The sequence below is a fragment of the Magallana gigas genome, chromosome 6 (genome assembly GCF_963853765.1).
Source record: "Magallana gigas chromosome 6, xbMagGiga1.1, whole genome shotgun sequence".
Taxonomy (NCBI): domain Eukaryota; kingdom Metazoa; phylum Mollusca; class Bivalvia; order Ostreida; family Ostreidae; genus Magallana; species Magallana gigas.
The window spans coordinates 27,379,535-27,397,086 of record NC_088858.1 but is presented as its reverse complement, the minus strand read 5'-3'; positions in this window follow the sequence as shown (position 1 = coordinate 27,397,086).

The window sequence follows — 17,552 nt, the reverse complement described above, 5'->3', positions numbered from 1 at the left end:
TTATACACATTGTATCATATGATACAATAATATATATTAAAATATCATAAAATACAATTTCATGTGATATGATAATATATCATATCAACGAATGTCATATTATACAATATCGTATGATACGATTTTTTATAATATCGTATCATGAAAATTAATACTATACAAAACAATATCACGATACAATATCATATCATAAAATATAAAAAAAATTGATAGAATATTTTATCGTATCATATAACGTTTTACAATATAACATATGGTATTATATTGCATCCTATTAAACAATAGTGTTTCAAATCATACAATACTAGATCATAGGAATCATGTTACATCATTTAACAACAACCACATCTATCTATCAAGCAGGTTTGCGTGAGGTAGGAGATTTCTTTAGCATCCCTGATAATGGAGATCAGGCTCTGCATCTAAAGCAACCTCTACGTTTCATTTATAATATAGTTAAATCAACTATGCAATCTATCATCTATAAAACATGTGACCTGTTCCAAAAAACTAAACCTCATCAAGAATCATAAACCTATGGCTCTGATTCAGCATTCAAGCCTGTCAGGTGCATCAGTATCATAAGACGCATCCATACAAGTTTAATGAAGTTAGGACCAGTAATAACTAAGATATAATCATTAGAGGGCACCTGCAACAAAAACTTTAACCAGCTCCAAAAACCTTAACCTCATCCATGATCCGAAACCTATAGCTCAGATTCAGCACTCAAGCCTGTCGGACCAGCAGTAACTTAGATATTGCTATTAAAGGTTACCTGCAACAAAAAACTTTAACCTGTTCCAAAACCCTAAACCTCCTCCAGCATTTGAAAGTTAGGAACCAGATTCAGTAGGTCCAGATGCATCATTTATGTAATTTTGGTGGAGAGAGGACAAGTACATATAATAGCTTAGATACAGGAGCTGCAACTAAAACTTTAACCAGCTCCGGACGCCGACTACGGGGGTATAGCATATGCTCCCATTGACTTCGTCTCGGTGAGCTAAAAAGGCGAAAGCGCGAAGTTTCGAAGGCGAGAGTGCAAAGTTGGAAAGGCGAAGAAGCAATAGTAGTATCACTTCTTCGCCTTCGCAACTTAGCACTTTCGTCTTCGCATCTTCGCGCTTCGCCGTCGCATCTTCTATATTTTTCATATTGTTCATGAATTATACTTGCATTGAGGATTTCCACAATACAAACTGCTGGGTATACAAGTTCATCACCCAGAATTAATGATGAAACCAAACTTATGAAAAGTTTACTCCACTGTTAGGCATTATAACCAAGCTGAAGTTAGTAGGCACTGACAGCAGCCATTACGCCAGTAGAGGTTAACGGCCAATAAGGAAAATCGTCAAAGTACTGAGAGTACTCGTACAGAAAATATATTTTACCTTATCCTCGACATACTTTAGTTTAGTTAATATCAAGATGATTAATGCTTCAATAGTTTGTATGAGTATTGGTAACTTTGGATACAATAAAGATCGTGTGATCAAAATCAAGCGGGATATAAACCCCTAACATGGGCCCTAACCTCTTATCATCGCTTTTAGAAACAATCTTTTCTTATTATAATCGATCAGTGTTTATTATCTATTTAGATTTACTATAGTCAGATACTCTTCACAAATTTGCTCCAAAAGAATAAACTTAAGTATATTCATGATCACAAAACAACATTACAGCAAATGTTTAGAATATTGATGTTCATGTATTACGTAGAAGAAAACAAAACTAACGCAGAATGATTTTTTAAAAAATCACTTTCCCCAAGAAATGTAAATAAGAAGTATTCATATTTCTACGTTACCTGCCCCTTAGTCTTTTTCCATAAAGATATATAGTACATGTATCATTCTTCGATTGACAATTCATTCACCAATGAATATTGCTTATATCATTACAACAATTATTCTTTCATGATTATTGTTCGTTAATTATCGCACAATATCCTCATTGTGTATGAATTTTTCTTTATTTGTGTCATTTCCCGCCGTATGTCGACGAGAGAAGTAACGTAACTGTTAACAATCAATTTGTGGCAATGTCAGAATGTTTTGCGTGTGCTGCACTACGGATATGAAAAACTATATACAACGATTTATTTACAAGTACGGTGTTTATAACTTCAAAATCAGTTGAACAGAGTGAGAAATTAGGTAATTTCAAAGTCATTTCTTGGATACGGGGTAACCAATTTCTATTCATATTTACGATTTGGGGGGGGGGGGGGGGGTCATTTTTATATGGGGGTCATTTTTCTCCATGTTTAACATGAAGAAAAATAACCCCTGGGTTTTTTTTTCTTCAGAAAAATCCAATTATTCTTCAGCTAGGGGGGTCATTATTCTACGTAGAAAAATGACCCCCGGTCATTATTCTACGGGGGTCATTATTCTTCATTACAACGACTGTTCCGTGTAACCTCAACGGTTTTATTAGTAATGTTTACATGTGTATCGATCAAATGAATCGCATGCAGACGACAGAATTTTTCATTGGATTTTTAATGCTCTTCACTTATTTATAAAATATCTTTGAGTTATATTCCTAATATTTTAAGGGCAATTTAATACGATTATTACTACTACACGTTATATATTTTATGTAAAAACACGCAGTGAAAATGTGCTTGGGAGGTCCTAGGAACAGCCGCATTGATCTCTTAAAAATAAACATTTTAGGCAATACACGTCGTTTTGACTTGAACTAACACAAGAAATTGACATGCTTTTAAAACTTTTTATGGTTTGAAGTTGTACTTTCATGATCAGTGCCAGACAGATAGGTATTTCTGATCTGATAATTTACTGATGACGTTCGTGGTATATTGGAGAATAATGTCCGCGGCATCTCTTTGATCTTGGCAATAACTGTACTGTAGTATAATGACCAATAGATTTCATTTTGCCCAATGAACTGTCAGAGTCGCATAGTTCTGCATCGAAGCTAACTTATTTTTGAAAAGGGAATACATAGAATACATCTAACAAAAGCTATACAACTTGGACTCCGCAAAATTGAAAGAGGTACTGGTATTAATATTCCACCCCTGTACCTGGCGCAATAAAGAAATAATATGTATAATAAACATAATATATCTATAATATATTATGTAGTTGATTGATATATCCAGTTCTGATTATTTACAGAAAACCCAATGCATTTAACAACGTGAGCTTTTCTGATCACATTTTGTCTGTCATCTGTCTGTCCATAAACTCTTCACATTTTTGACTTCTCAAGAACTATCAATCCAGTTGCAACCAAACTTGGCACAAAGCACCCTTAGGCAAAGTCCCAGAAACTATTTAGCCAGGAAAGCTGAAGCTTGTGTGGAGGCATTTTCATGTAGTGTAGATTCAAAGTGGTGAAAATCATGACCCCTGGGGGTAGGGTGGGGCCACAATGGGGGTCAAATTTTTACAAAGGAACATATAGAGTAAATCTTTAAAAATCTTTTTCTCAGAAACTAATTAACCAGGAAAGCTGAAACTTGTGTGGTAATGTGTGGTAATGTAGATTCAAAGTTGTGAAAATCATGACCCCCCATGGGATAAGGTGGGCCCACAATGGGGGATCGAATTTTTACATAGGGATATACTAGTATAGAGTAAATCTTTAAAAATCTACTTTTCTGTAACATATTATCTAGGAAAGCTGAAACTTGTGTGGAAGCATTCTCAGGAAGTGTTGTTTCAAAGATGCAAAAATCATGACCCCCGGGGATAGGTTGGGGCCACAATGGGGGGGGGGGGGGTGTCGAATTTCTACATAGGAATATATAGAGTAAATCTTTAAAAATCTTCTTCGCAGAAACTAAGTTTCTGATGTTTGATGTAGGTTTATATCCCATACTTTAAAGGGACATTGTCACGATTTCGGTCAAAAATTATTCTTCCGATTTTAATGTTAAGAATGTGTCAGAAAGGCATATCTAGTAGGCAACTAAAATTTGAGTGTTATTTGCTGAGTTATAAGCAAGTTTCAGAGCTTGAAATTCTTTGCTATGTAAACAAAGCTTTTGTTTACATTTTGAATGTTAAAGTAAAATTTCCAGTTTAAGACCTTAAATGAATGTTAAACGTTAGGAACTGTTTATTTATGCTTAACACGAAGTAGTAAATAACAAATCAGCTTGAATTTGTTTTATTGGTTTATTTATAACCTATGTAAACAAAAACAGGACACGAGCCTTGTTTACAAGACAAAGAATTGTAAGCCCCTTGTATCTTTCTTATAACTGTACGACTGATTCTAAAATTTCATTTTCTCATTAGAAATGCATTCCTAAAGCACTGTAAATAAGAAAAACAGAATTTGATCAAAATCGTGATCATGCCCCTTTGGCCCCTTCGGCGTCATAAGGGGTTCAGAGTTTGGTGTTGGTTTATATCCCATATGCATGAACAATTGTTTAGGATCTTTTTGAGAACTGCAATCCTCAACATGTTTTATGACTATAAAATCATTCTGTTAAAAAGGGACTAATGATGATAAAATAAGAATATCCAGGGGGGTGGATTTTTATTTATACAGAAGCTACATGTACTATATTACTTTGTCCAGATAGTCTGTATTATGACTCCATTAAGCTAGTTTTATTAGCTCACCTGAGCTGAAAGCTCAAGTGAGCTATTCTGATCACTTTTTGTCCGTCGTCCGTCTGTCCGTCCGTCTGTCTGTCCGTCCGTCTGTCCGTCTGTCTGTCCGTCTGTAAACTTTTTACATTTTGAACTTCTTCTCTAAAACCGCTTATCCAATTTCAATCAAATTTGGCACAAAGCATCCTTGTGGGAGGGCGAATATAAATTGCAGAAATAAAAGTCCGATCTGTATTCAAAGCAGAGAAAACCTTGAAACTGTAGAAAAAGGGGGGTGCATTTTTAAAAATCTTCTTCTCAAGAACTACTGGTTCCAATTCAACGTAGTTTAGCATAAATTATCCTTATTGGAAGGAAAATGTAAATTGCAAAAATTAAGGTCTAATTCTGTTTCAAATCTGAGTTATTACGAAAATAATAATAAAGGAAAGGCGAGTTTCAATCAGTTTAATAGCTTCGGATTCGGCATCCGGTAAAATGGGTAGACAAGACTTGGCCTGGGCAAAACAAAAGATTGGCAGTTACTAATCTGCCTGCCAATCCCATTAAAATTTCAGGATATTTGATGGACAAGTATATTTGTATTTGCTGTAAATATTGCTGCAAAATAATGCGTATTTGGCATTGACGATTGCCGATCTGCCCCGGCTTTTATTTTGCCACGGCCCGGGTTTGCGTACCCATTTTACCAAGACTCGTATTCCATACTTCTAAAACGAGGTTCTTTGTTTAAAGCAGCCATGACATTATACGAAAAAGGGTCGATCTGACTATGATGAATTTGCTTGTTGTGCAACAGTTCGCGAATGAAGGGAAATTTTTGAAACATGCAAAATATATTGGTGCCGATTTTGTGAAGTAAATTGAGGCTAAATATTTCAATGCGTTGACAGTTTTCACACATGACGTTAATTGGTGTTAGCTTTTTCTGATTTTCGTTTCGTTTTCATTATTTATGCTTTGTAACCTGGGAACTATCGTCTTTATTTCGAGATTTTTACGTATCAAATCAAACAGAGACTTCGGTAAATCAAACAGTTAACCGTTTACCTGCGCAAATTAAGCAAAATCTGATGTATCAAAAAAGTACTGAAATACAATTCATTCTATCGGTAATTCGGCATTATCTTTTGCGTAATGGTAGATTAATGCAATAGGTTTTGTTGAGATGCTTCGCATTTTCTCGAGTTTATTCAGTTTAAATAGAGTTTGATATCGCTGTCGGAAATATGTAGGTATATGTACATGTTTATATATGATTCATTTCGAAAAAATAAATTGTGTTCTTTATTTGTTATAGTGCATGTTTCTTGTGTTTAATTGTTTACAATTTCTATTTACTAACCATATTTGAATGTTAAGCTTCGAATTATAAGCAAGATACAGAGATTTGCTCACAATTCTATGTTTGTACACAGATCTTAAAAACTAAAGATTAAAAAAGTAAAAAAAATTGTCAAAATTTATTAAGAAAATTTTCAAAGTCTGTTCTTCCAGAAACAAACTTTAACAACTTATTGTATTGTAAACTTAACCTTTTTTAGCTCACCTGAGCCAAAGACTCAAGTGAGCTTTTCTGATCACAATTTCTCCGTTGTCTGTCGTCGTCGTTGTTGTCGTTGTTGTAAACTTTTCACATTTTCATCTTCTTCTCAAGAACCACTAAACAGATTTCAACTAAATTTGGCACAAAGCACCACTAGGTGAAGGGAATTCAAGTTTGTTCAAATGAAGTGCCACGCCCTCTTTAAAGGGGAGATAATTGAGAATTATTGAAAATTTGTTGCTTCTCAAAAACTATTCGGCCTGAAAGCTTAAACTTGTGTGGAGGCATCATTAGGTAGTGTAGATTCAAGTTTGATCAAATCATGGTCCCCGGGGGTAGGGTGGGGCCACAATAGGGGGTCATGTTTTACATAGGAATATATAGAGAAAATCTTTAAAAATCTTCTTCTCAAAAACTATTAGGCCAGGAAAGCTCAAATTTGAGTGGAAGCATCCTCAGATAGTGTAGATTCAAGTTTGTTCAAATCATGGTCCCCGGGGGTAGGGTGGGGCCACAATTGGGGGATCAGGTTTTATATAGGAATATATAGAGGAAATCTTTTAAAAATCTTCTTCTCAAACCTATTTGGCCAAGAAAGCTCAAATTGGCATGTAACCATCCTTAGGAAGTGTAGATTCAAGTTTGTTCAAATCATTATCCCTGGGGGTAGGGCGGGGTCATAATGGGGGATAAATTTTTATAGATAGAGAAAAGCTTTAAAAGTCTTCTTCTCAAAACTATTAGGCCAGGAAAGCCCAAATTTGAGTGGAAGCATCCCCAGATCATATAGATTCAAGTTTGTTTAAATAATAGTCCAGTGGTATGGTGAGGCCACAATGGGGGATGAATTTTTACTAAGGAATATATAGAGAAAATCTTTAAAAATCTTCTTTTTAAAGACTATTTGGCCAGAAAAGGTTTAAAATTGTATAGAGGCATCCTCCGGTAGTGTAAATTCAAGTTTGCAAAATCACAGTCCCTAGTGGTAGGGCGGGACCGTGATGGCGGTTTGAATTTTTACATAGGAATATAAAGAGAAAATCTTTAAAAGTATTCTGGGAAAGTTTTCGGTTCAAAATTCAGTACTTAGTGTGAAAGCACAGGTTATGCAGATTTAAGTTTGATGAAACCATGATTCCCTAGAGAAAAGTGGGGCCATGAAATGGGGGGGGGGGGGTATATAGGAATAGAGAAAAATCTTCTTACAGGTACAACAACAAAAGGGGCTTGGTATTTACCAAAAAATAAGAGGTGGATAAAAATTGGCAGATTTTCAATTTTTTTTAGCAAGATCTACTGTACTCAGTTGTCAAGATATTTTGATACTGTAATGCTAATTTGATCAGAATGAAGGCAATTGTTGCTCAGGTGAGCGATGTGGCCCCTGGGCCTCTTGTTATACCTATTGTTCCTCAGGTGAGCAATGTGGCCCATGGGCCTCTTGTTTTATATGAACTCCATAAAGTGGCTATATACTACAGTATACGTCTATCATGGTAATCATAAAGAAGTGCAGTTACTAAAATCTGAATTTATTTTGTGCATATTACCTTTTTTTTAAATTAAAAAAAGAGAGTTCTGTTACAGGCTTATAATATACTCGTACTTTTGGCACTATGTCTCTTTAACTAGACACATCGTAGCCATTGATAGTGCATATATATATATATATATATATATATATATATATATATATATATATATATATATATATATATATATATATATATATATATATATATATATATATATATATATATATATATGCATTTTATGTCTTTCACATTTCAAAGTGACTGTGTCTTAAACATTTTTTTAGAGGCAAATGGGTCATATTGCTCAACTGAATAAAAATGTCTCGATCACTCAGGAATAATATTGACTAGCTTTACAATTGATTGCATATATTGCACCAATCGAATATTTCCTTTAGTTTTTAGAGGAATATTATTCCGTTTTTAAATAGTCACTAACAAAACCAAATCACAATCAAATTACTACAATAAACTTTTTCTGCGTGTTCATAATTATATATTCTATTTCAAACCTGTCTTCAAAAGCATTATGTGAAACCTTTTATTAAGATATGTGTTTAATGATATATATGTTGTAAAATTTTGTCTTATCTGATATTTCTGTAGTTTAGGATCGATCGAAACTCTGGCTACCGTAAAGAGAACACGGACTTCAGATTTTCAAGAAGGGAACTGTTCAAACATCCGCTGATTCCGTCGCCAACAATTCATGGTTATATGGCACACTCTCTGGAGACGATGTACATATAGTATTATCAGGAAATCAGATAATTGTTTGAAGATGAAGTACGAATTGAAAGAAAGTGTGCGAAGTGGAACGTCCATGAATGATTAATGATTAATCGACAATAACAATAATTTACGTACATATATCACCGTGCAAAATTCACTGTTCAATTACAACTTTATTTTGGACTTTACTTTTAAAATTCAACATCTGTTTCGTAATATGTTTTAACAGTTTATTTCTTACAAAGTTATTTATTTAGTGATTGACACTTTTCGGACTCCATATGTGATTTCAAAGAGACAGAGTGCCATGTCTCAAGGACTGTTAATCTCTTAAAACAACAATGTGTAATTATCAGTTTTTCATTTCTTGGACATTAAAGACTCATTGAGTTTATTTAATTATTTTATAACTGTCAATATTTTATACCCCAGTCACACATTCACGGATCAACTCCACGGTTCTACTACGGACTATTTTCCACGGTTGACACCGGAAAATCAAATAATCTTTAATCCCCAAGTCACACATTCACAGATCAACTCCTAGGTTCTACTACGGTATTTTATTTACGGTTAACACCGGAAAATCTAATGATACGGACTTAGTACGGATGCACTACGGAATGGATACAAATTGATACATACGAATTATTACGGATTTATACGGAGTTAAAACGGACTTCTACGTTCTAAAACGGTTTAGTAAGTTTTTCTAAGGAAGTACTACGGTGGTTTCATCCGTAGTGGAATTTTGAACATGTTCAAAAATTGTCGCAGCTATACAAGTATTGCTACGTTTGGATACGATAACAGACGGAAAAGCCACGGGTCAATACATATCGCCACGAATGATTCCGGATCGCTTCCGTAGCTAATCCGGCATTAAATCCGTGAATGTGTGACTGGGGCATTACTCAGCTTACTTATGTCATCACCTGTCAATTTAAACCCATTGTTCAGATTTTTATATAAAGTTATGTACAATTGTCAACCCGCAGAACACGGCGGCCAGTCTCGGCCACGTCCGATTCACCCAGAGTTGAGTCCGGAAGCCACTACTGGCCATATCCGACTCGTTTGTAACAGGTCTGTCTGTTAAATTGTTATAATGTTGCCATCGTTGAGTCTCGTCCAATAAAAACGGAATCCTTCATCACTCGGTTTATTTCTCTGGAACTGTATATTGGTGGACCTTCGGGAATACGGCAAACCTACCCTTCGTTCATACCTTACGGCCTACAGCGCGCCTACACCTTATACCCTATACCCTTTACGCCAACATTCCCTCGCCCGGTTCGTACTGCACACGACCGATGCAGATCCAGAAGAATTCTCAAGCACCGAAAAATCTACACGTGTATTTTTCCCCGCACTTTATTTACACATCCTTAATTATCTATTTGAAACTTTTTTGTTGGTTCCTTAGGCCTCTTCATGCCAGGTGGCACATAAGGCAGCCACACAGTCTCTCCACCCAGTCCGATTCTTTGCTTTTGCCACCACTGTTTTCCATGTTAGCTCTATCTTTTTCAGCTCACTCTCTGCTGTTCTTCGCCATGTTGTTTTAGGCCTACCCCTTTTCCTTTTCCCATCAGCTGTCCAGAAGATGCTTTCTCTGGTAATGTCGTGCTGGTCTTTTCTGAGCACATGTCCGATCCATCTCCACTTCCTTCTAGCGATTTCCACGGCTATGCCTTCTTGACCTGCCATATCTCTGAGTTCGTTATTAGATATTACTTTTGGCCATCTGATCTTGAATATGGACCGTAAGCATCGGTTTACGAATACTCTCCGTTTCTTTGTGAGGTCTTTCCGGAGCTTCCAGCATTCTGAGCCATATAGCAATACTGATTTTACATTGCTGTTGAAAATCCTGATTTTGTTCTTGTGGTCATATAGGAGGATGTCCATACTGGTTTGCAAAACACATGACGGGCTTTATTAATTCTTGATGTAATATCCTCGTCCGTACCTCCTGATGTTGTTATAATGCTGCCCAGGTATGTAAAGGCGTCTACATCTTCCAAAGGCTCTCCATTTACTTGTACGGAGTTCTTGTTCCGTGCATTTATTCTCATTATTTTGGTCTTCTTTAAATTGATGTTAAGTCCTAGGCTTGTAGATGTTGTGTGCAGTTTGGTTGTTTTTTCCTGAATATGCTGATGAGTGGAAGAGATAAGGCATAGGTCATCGGCATAATCTAGGTCATCCAGTTTGTTTCCCATATTCCATCTAATGCCGTTATTCTGGTCTCTGGTGGATTCCCTCATGACCCAGTCTATGGCCACTAAAAAGAGTAGAGGTGATAGCATACAGCCTTGTTTCAGTCCTGATGTTACTGGGAACCACTCGGTTTGGCCTTTTTGTTGGTTCATTTGGGGTTTAAAGATGAGAACTATTCTATAGAAAGCATTTTATTGTTTCAAATCGTCGTCACTAAATAGAATAAATACCGATCGCGGTTTTAGATAAAATTACCCGATCTACATTGTATATCAATCAAAATTGAAATAATTTACAAATACAGGTATAAACATTTATTGAACAGGTAACATATAAAATCTATATGATGCATAATTTATGTGGGTAAAAAGATGTCACAATGTGTAAGATGTGGTCCTATTTTACATTGATGTAAAAACTAGAGACGAGGTCGTTGCAAGCAACGATTAGGTCTTCCGTCGTAGCGGCGTCATACTTGTGACGTAATACAAAAATTGATACCTGACCATGGTACAACATTTGATGTATAAACACAGAGTAAAAGAAACAAAGTACATGTATATAAGCAAATATAGATCTTTAAAAGTTTTCTATAGTTTGATTCGCCGCATGTGTTTTTTTGCATGTGAATTTTATTTTGAGAAACTTTTTTAATCATCATAATTGACTCAATATGGACGACGATTATATTCACACAGTGGGTATGCCCGGTATGAAGGTAAAAAGACCAACCATTTCATACGCATTTTTTATCAAACGCAAGCGCCAATGAATATTATAGTATATATGCGGAGATCCTGGAAATTTTACAGGGGGTATTGAAGAATAATTTTGTTTTTGAGAAGGGGGAGCATGCACGGATCAGAAAATTTTTCCGGTAGTGGGGTCTGACGGTTATTTGAGTTTGCCAGTGGATGTCCGAGGCATATTTTTGTTAATTTTATAATGTACATGTATTCGAAAAAAAATTTGCATGGGTGGGGTTTGGGTGGGGGTCTGGAACCCTACCCCTTCCCTTCTAGATCTGCGCATTGGGAAGACCGATGCCGGTAATTTTACGGTAATTTTAACCATTTTTATTTAATTAATCATTTTCAAAATTATTGGAATGCCAATATTACCTTTAAAAGCAGTTAAAACTTAAAATACGAACCATTTAGTCTCGGTGAGTATTCGGCCAACATGCGTCCGCGTAATAAAGACATGGCAATATTCAAGAAATTTGGATGGACGATCTGGGTTCTAGGTTGTCCATCGGATTCATTTTCAGACTAAGAGCTACAGACCTGCAGTTAGAGATTGTCAAACTCTTATTGATTATGTCAATTTATTTTGTCTCAAATAATCAGTTTTTTTAATCAATAAACATTTACCAAAAAAAAAAAAGAAAGAAATTGGGCACAATTTTCAATGTTAGCATTTTATAATTTAAAGGTCTGATAAAATTTTGTATGAAGTTTCAACATACTACTCTTCATTGCTTTATCCGAAATATTGCATGGAAAAAAGATTAACATCGCATATGCATTTTTAAATTACAAAAGGATATGCAAAATGAACTTGAATTAACCGCTATCAAACAGGCATAAAGAGACTGAGAACTGATTTCTTCTTCTTCTTTTTTTTTTACATGAAAAGAAATTCAAGAAAAAATCAAAATAATTTTTTCTTTATATGCGTTTTTGAAAACGTTGATCAGCAAGGAGTTCTATGTTGTGCAAGCACCTACTTAATAGATTGTTACCATGGTTACTACGATGACAAATATCGAAAATGCATTATTGTGGGTGAAGGATGAATGTGTAGTTTGTTTTTGAGGTTTATTTTTTCATAATTATATTTATCTGGATCAATTTTGTTTGTTGGTTTGTTTTGTTTATTGAAAAGGGGAATAAAGAAAATGAGTAATTTTCGATATGAAATCAAGCATATATTTTCATATTATTGTGACCGCGTAGTTTTTACGGTGCTATGGTATTCTTCTGCATCTGCATCGGTCGTGTGCAGTACGAACCGGGTGAGGGAATGTTGGCGTAAAAGGAACAAATTATTAGGTTGAGGCGCGCTGTGGGCTGTAAGTTAAAAACGAAGGTTATGTATGCCGTATTCCCAAGGGTCCACCAATATGCAATTCCAGAGAAGTAAAACCAAGTGATGAAGGATTCCGTATTTATTATCAATCGAATTTAAAAGATGAACAATAACAAACAAATAAGCGACACAGACGGAAGTGGCCGGTAATGCGTCAGGCCTCCGAACTGAAGATTGACAAATACAATTCAGTATATATAAGAATCTAAACAATGAGTAAAGGTGACAATTTGATGACATCAAATGAATTGAGTGAAAGATTCACAGGTTTTAGGTAATTAGATTAACTCAATGAGTCTTTCATGGCCAAGACATGAAAGGCATATAATTACGCAATGTTGTTTCAAGAGATTAGCAGTTCTTGGGAGAAACATATGTCTGATTTGTAATAACAATTAAATAAAAAGTCTGCCGAGTGTCAATGGCTAATTCACTTTGTAAACATTAAATTCTAAGAATATATGACAAAATAAATGTTGTATTTGAAAAGTAAAGTCCGAAATAAAGATAATTATAGAACAGTCAATTTTGCACTGTGATATTATCATTGACTTACAGCATGTTGAAAAAAAGAAATATTGAATCAAGCAGTTAGTTATTATGCGCAAATCATGCATTTTACTATGGTTTTCACAATTACATGTATCAGTTACTAAACGTACTTACTTTACCGGTCCCCCCCCCCAAAACGCGCTAAGATATAGTATCGCCATAGGCGATTTCTCTATATATGAGATCGCGTAAGCGATCGAAAAAAAATGATAATTGTGAGCTAGGTTTTGAGCTATTTTGACCCCAAAATCGAAATCTACGGTAGTTTTTATGGTTTGTAACTTCGTTTTTAAAACGAGAGTTTTGAACCTAATTTGAAAATGAATTTCAATATATATTGATATTTATAAAGTGAATATCGATGATGTATGATCGTTAACGAAGCGCAAGCTGCGCATGCCTAGTGGTGTCATTTTCATAGTTTGACAGCTGCAATGTAAATAAATACACGTGGTGTCGTTGAAGCTTAAAGATCTAGCAAAAATTTGTGAGTCTACAGAATATGTCATTGCATGGCTAATTAATCTTAATTTACTCCTTAATCTTAAAGACTGTTTATGCAAATTTTGTGAAATTGGGCGTTTTGGATTTCGAAAAGATTCCTCCTTTAGCCGGGATAATTACGTTTGGAAATGTACAAACAAGAAATGTCTTTAAAAAAGTTCCCGTTCGAAAAGGATTGTGGTTCGAGAATCACTGTGAGTGACAATTTGACTTTAGAAAAAATTCTGCACATAACATATTTCTGGGTTTATCGATGTAACCAGGAGTTTGTGTGCCATAACTGGGAGTTTGTGCAAGGACTATAGTGGACTGATATAACTACGCCAGAGAAGTTTGTGACAACATTCTGCAAACCAATGAAAACAATGTCATCGGTGGCCCGGGTATTGTAGTTGAAATAGACGAAAGCAAGTTTTGGAAAAGAAAATATCACAAGGGCAGACGGGTGGATGGAGTCTGAGTGTTTGGGGGCATAGAGTGGGACTCAAAGAAGTGTGTTTTTCACAACCGTTGAAAACAGAACTGCCGATACCCTTGTCATAAAACAACACATTATACCCGGATCAACTATAATAAGTGATTGTTGGAAAGCCTACAATTCTTTGGACAAGGAGGGTTTTACTCATTTGACAGTAAACCACTCGGTAAAGAACAGGAGTGTATAAGGCGTTCTATATCCCCCACTCGGGGCAATGAAGACGAAAGAATTTCAATTTAAGTTAGAATATTAATTTTTGACTTGTTTGCATTGCTTTTTATAATAAATTTCACAATTGATGTCAATATTCTACTTTCATTCTATAAATACGACAAGTAAATGTTTCCAAATTAAGCTGCACATCGGTTTTTGCCTAAATCTTGGATCATTTACTGTTCTTAATTGCAAAATTAGGTATGAATGGGCCCTGACTCCATCCTATAAGTACTTTTTTTTTTTTATAAAATAAGTTTATTTTGATTTTTATTATTGATTTATTAAGATGGAGTCTAGACCCATAATGGGTCAAATTCTGTGATTTTCACCAAAAACGTTTCACTTTATATAATTATTGTCAAAGAGTTAAATTTATTCACCAATGTGTCAACGTAGCTCACTGTGATAGGCGGAGGCTCGTAGTCCACCATTCCCCAAGGACAGGGTGTTCAAATCGTATAGTCGGCGTTTTATTTTTAATTATTTGCTTTAAAGACCAAACGTGTTCCGCTTTTTTTGTATTATTTTGAAAAGAAAAAATATCTAATACCATTTATATAATGACAACAATTACGTATTGTTCATGTTCGATCTGTAATACAATGTCGGATAAAAATAGCGCTAGCACAGATATGTGACCAGGCAGTAATACTTAGAATGCATCAAATTAAACAAAAGAGATAAGTACCAAGTACATGTATTATTGTATTTTATGCATTTGTCAGAGAATGCAGTTTTACATTATACTTGTACATGTACTGATGCACAATTTCAAATGTAGAGATTTTTATATGTTTTTATGCCATTTCAAAATCCTGGTTACGGGGGATTTGTCAGGCCTTGTCCGTTCTTGACGTTCTTGTCATTTTGTAGATGCAAACTCAGGTGCTCATACAAACACCACCATTGAATCTACCTGGAGAGCATTGAAAAATCCTTACCATCCAACGGTACACAGAAAACCCTGCAAAAGTGTTTAAATAAGTTGAGTGACTATTGTGATAAGAAATGTCTAACTGTCAATCTTAAAAATTACAGTAATTTGTAAAAATAACTCAAAGTCGGTTCAAACATTCTTGTATAAAAATTATGTAATCGAACGAGAGACATCATATAAATATCTAGGAATTATGTTTAGCTAAAGTCTTTTGGAAATATTTAACCAAGTGTCCACACGTTGATACATTTATTTGACCATACTATTAAACCAATTTTATTATACGCTTGTGAAATTTTGGGAAAAGTAGATACAGATGTAAATTCTACTGCAGGTTGCACTACAGTATTAAATTTTACTATATATTCTTACCAAAATTGCTCAACTTTACATACAGATCAAAAATTAAAAACGAACTTCTGGAAAAAAAATTCTTAAACAACTCTTCATTTACAATTTTCTAGCAAAATACATTCGTGCATCCACCAAGACGTGAGAATTTGTTTACCTCGAAGTTACACATGTGCTTGAAAATCAAGCCCGGGCCTTTTCACCCCCTCCGGAAACAACACGCATAAAAAATTCAAATGATCTCGCATTATTACAAATTTGGAATAGTTAGACCTCTTACACATTTGTTTTTCATCTCATTAAAAAATCAGCTCCTGTCTCGAGCGAAAGCGCACCAAATTCAAAGGAAATTTTGGGAATTATTTTGCCTCAGCCATGTTTTGAACCTTCAGTGAAATACTGTTCAACATAGTGACACCTGCATCTAAACGCCCCAATTATTGTTTAGAAAACTTCTTCAATAAGATGTATTGTGAAAAAATACATGTTAATTTTTTAAAATATATAAGTGGTGTACATAAAAAATCTTATAACCAAGCAGTTGTTAGTGAACTTGGTCGTTTTCCTATGTTTGTTGATATCATAAAGTGTAATCTAAAATATTTACAAAGAATTGAAGCTCTCCCTGAACATTCTTTATTAAAAATGCAATGTATGAAAACAATATCTTATATCAGAATAACAAAAGCAGCTGGAGTAGCAGTATTCATTTTATCCTAGATAAACTACATTTACAACACCTTATATTTTATATTACATTGGCGGATCCAGAGGGGAGGGGGGGGGGGGTTCCGGGGGTCGGAATCCCCCCTTTCTCTGGGACATATGATTTTTTTCGAAAACGTTTAATGCCTATTTAAAGGCAATTTTTCCAATTTATAATAGAAATACTGTAATTATCTCAAATAAATGCTTTTAAACTTGCTTATTTAAAGAATTTCGTATACTGCATCCCATAATTTTGTTCTTATATGAAAAAAAACCCTTTCGATATTTTATCAAAATAAAGTACATTGTATTCCCCTTAAGCATCTGATGTTTACTACACTGAGTAAACATGTGGAAAATTCAAGAAAACGTACATAAAATTAAGCAGTATCGCTAAAAACGCAGATTTATAATAACATCTACAATGTTATTTTTATTCTATTTTTAAAAAAAATTGATTATAGTTCATACAGTTTCTCATTACTGGAGACTTGGGTTTCTTGAGACTAGATACATTGTATTATGCAAATCTTCCTTACCTAAACCAAAACGCCCAATAATGCTGTTGAAATAGATGTGAAATAGATAGTGATGAGATAAATGTTTATTAAATACAGTTGTATGATTGTTTTTCATCCATTTTTGGAAATACACTTCCGGTCGGAAGTTATCGTGCGTTTACGATTTTAAAAAGTCAATTTTGTCTGTCGGGTTTCTCAAAAACAAGTAAAGAATTGGGCTGAAATTTTTACAGATGATAAATCTAGCGATTTGCTGGTGGACCTATGCCAAAAGAATGTCTGGCGTCACTTCCGGTCGTCACTGGAAGCAAATTTAAAAAATGACAAATTTCAACTTTTTTCAATCAGATAATAGTGACCTTTTTACTGATTCAGAATATGTAATTTGTTTTAAAATCGATCAAGGCGTTCTCGAGAAATTAAGCATCAAAGTTCTGAAGCGAAAGTCCGAGTAACTCAATCGATAGAGTCGTGGACATGGCCCAGGTGACCTGGGTTCAAGCCCCGAGTGCCGCAAATTTTTTTCACTTTTTTTTTCGCTTAGATTT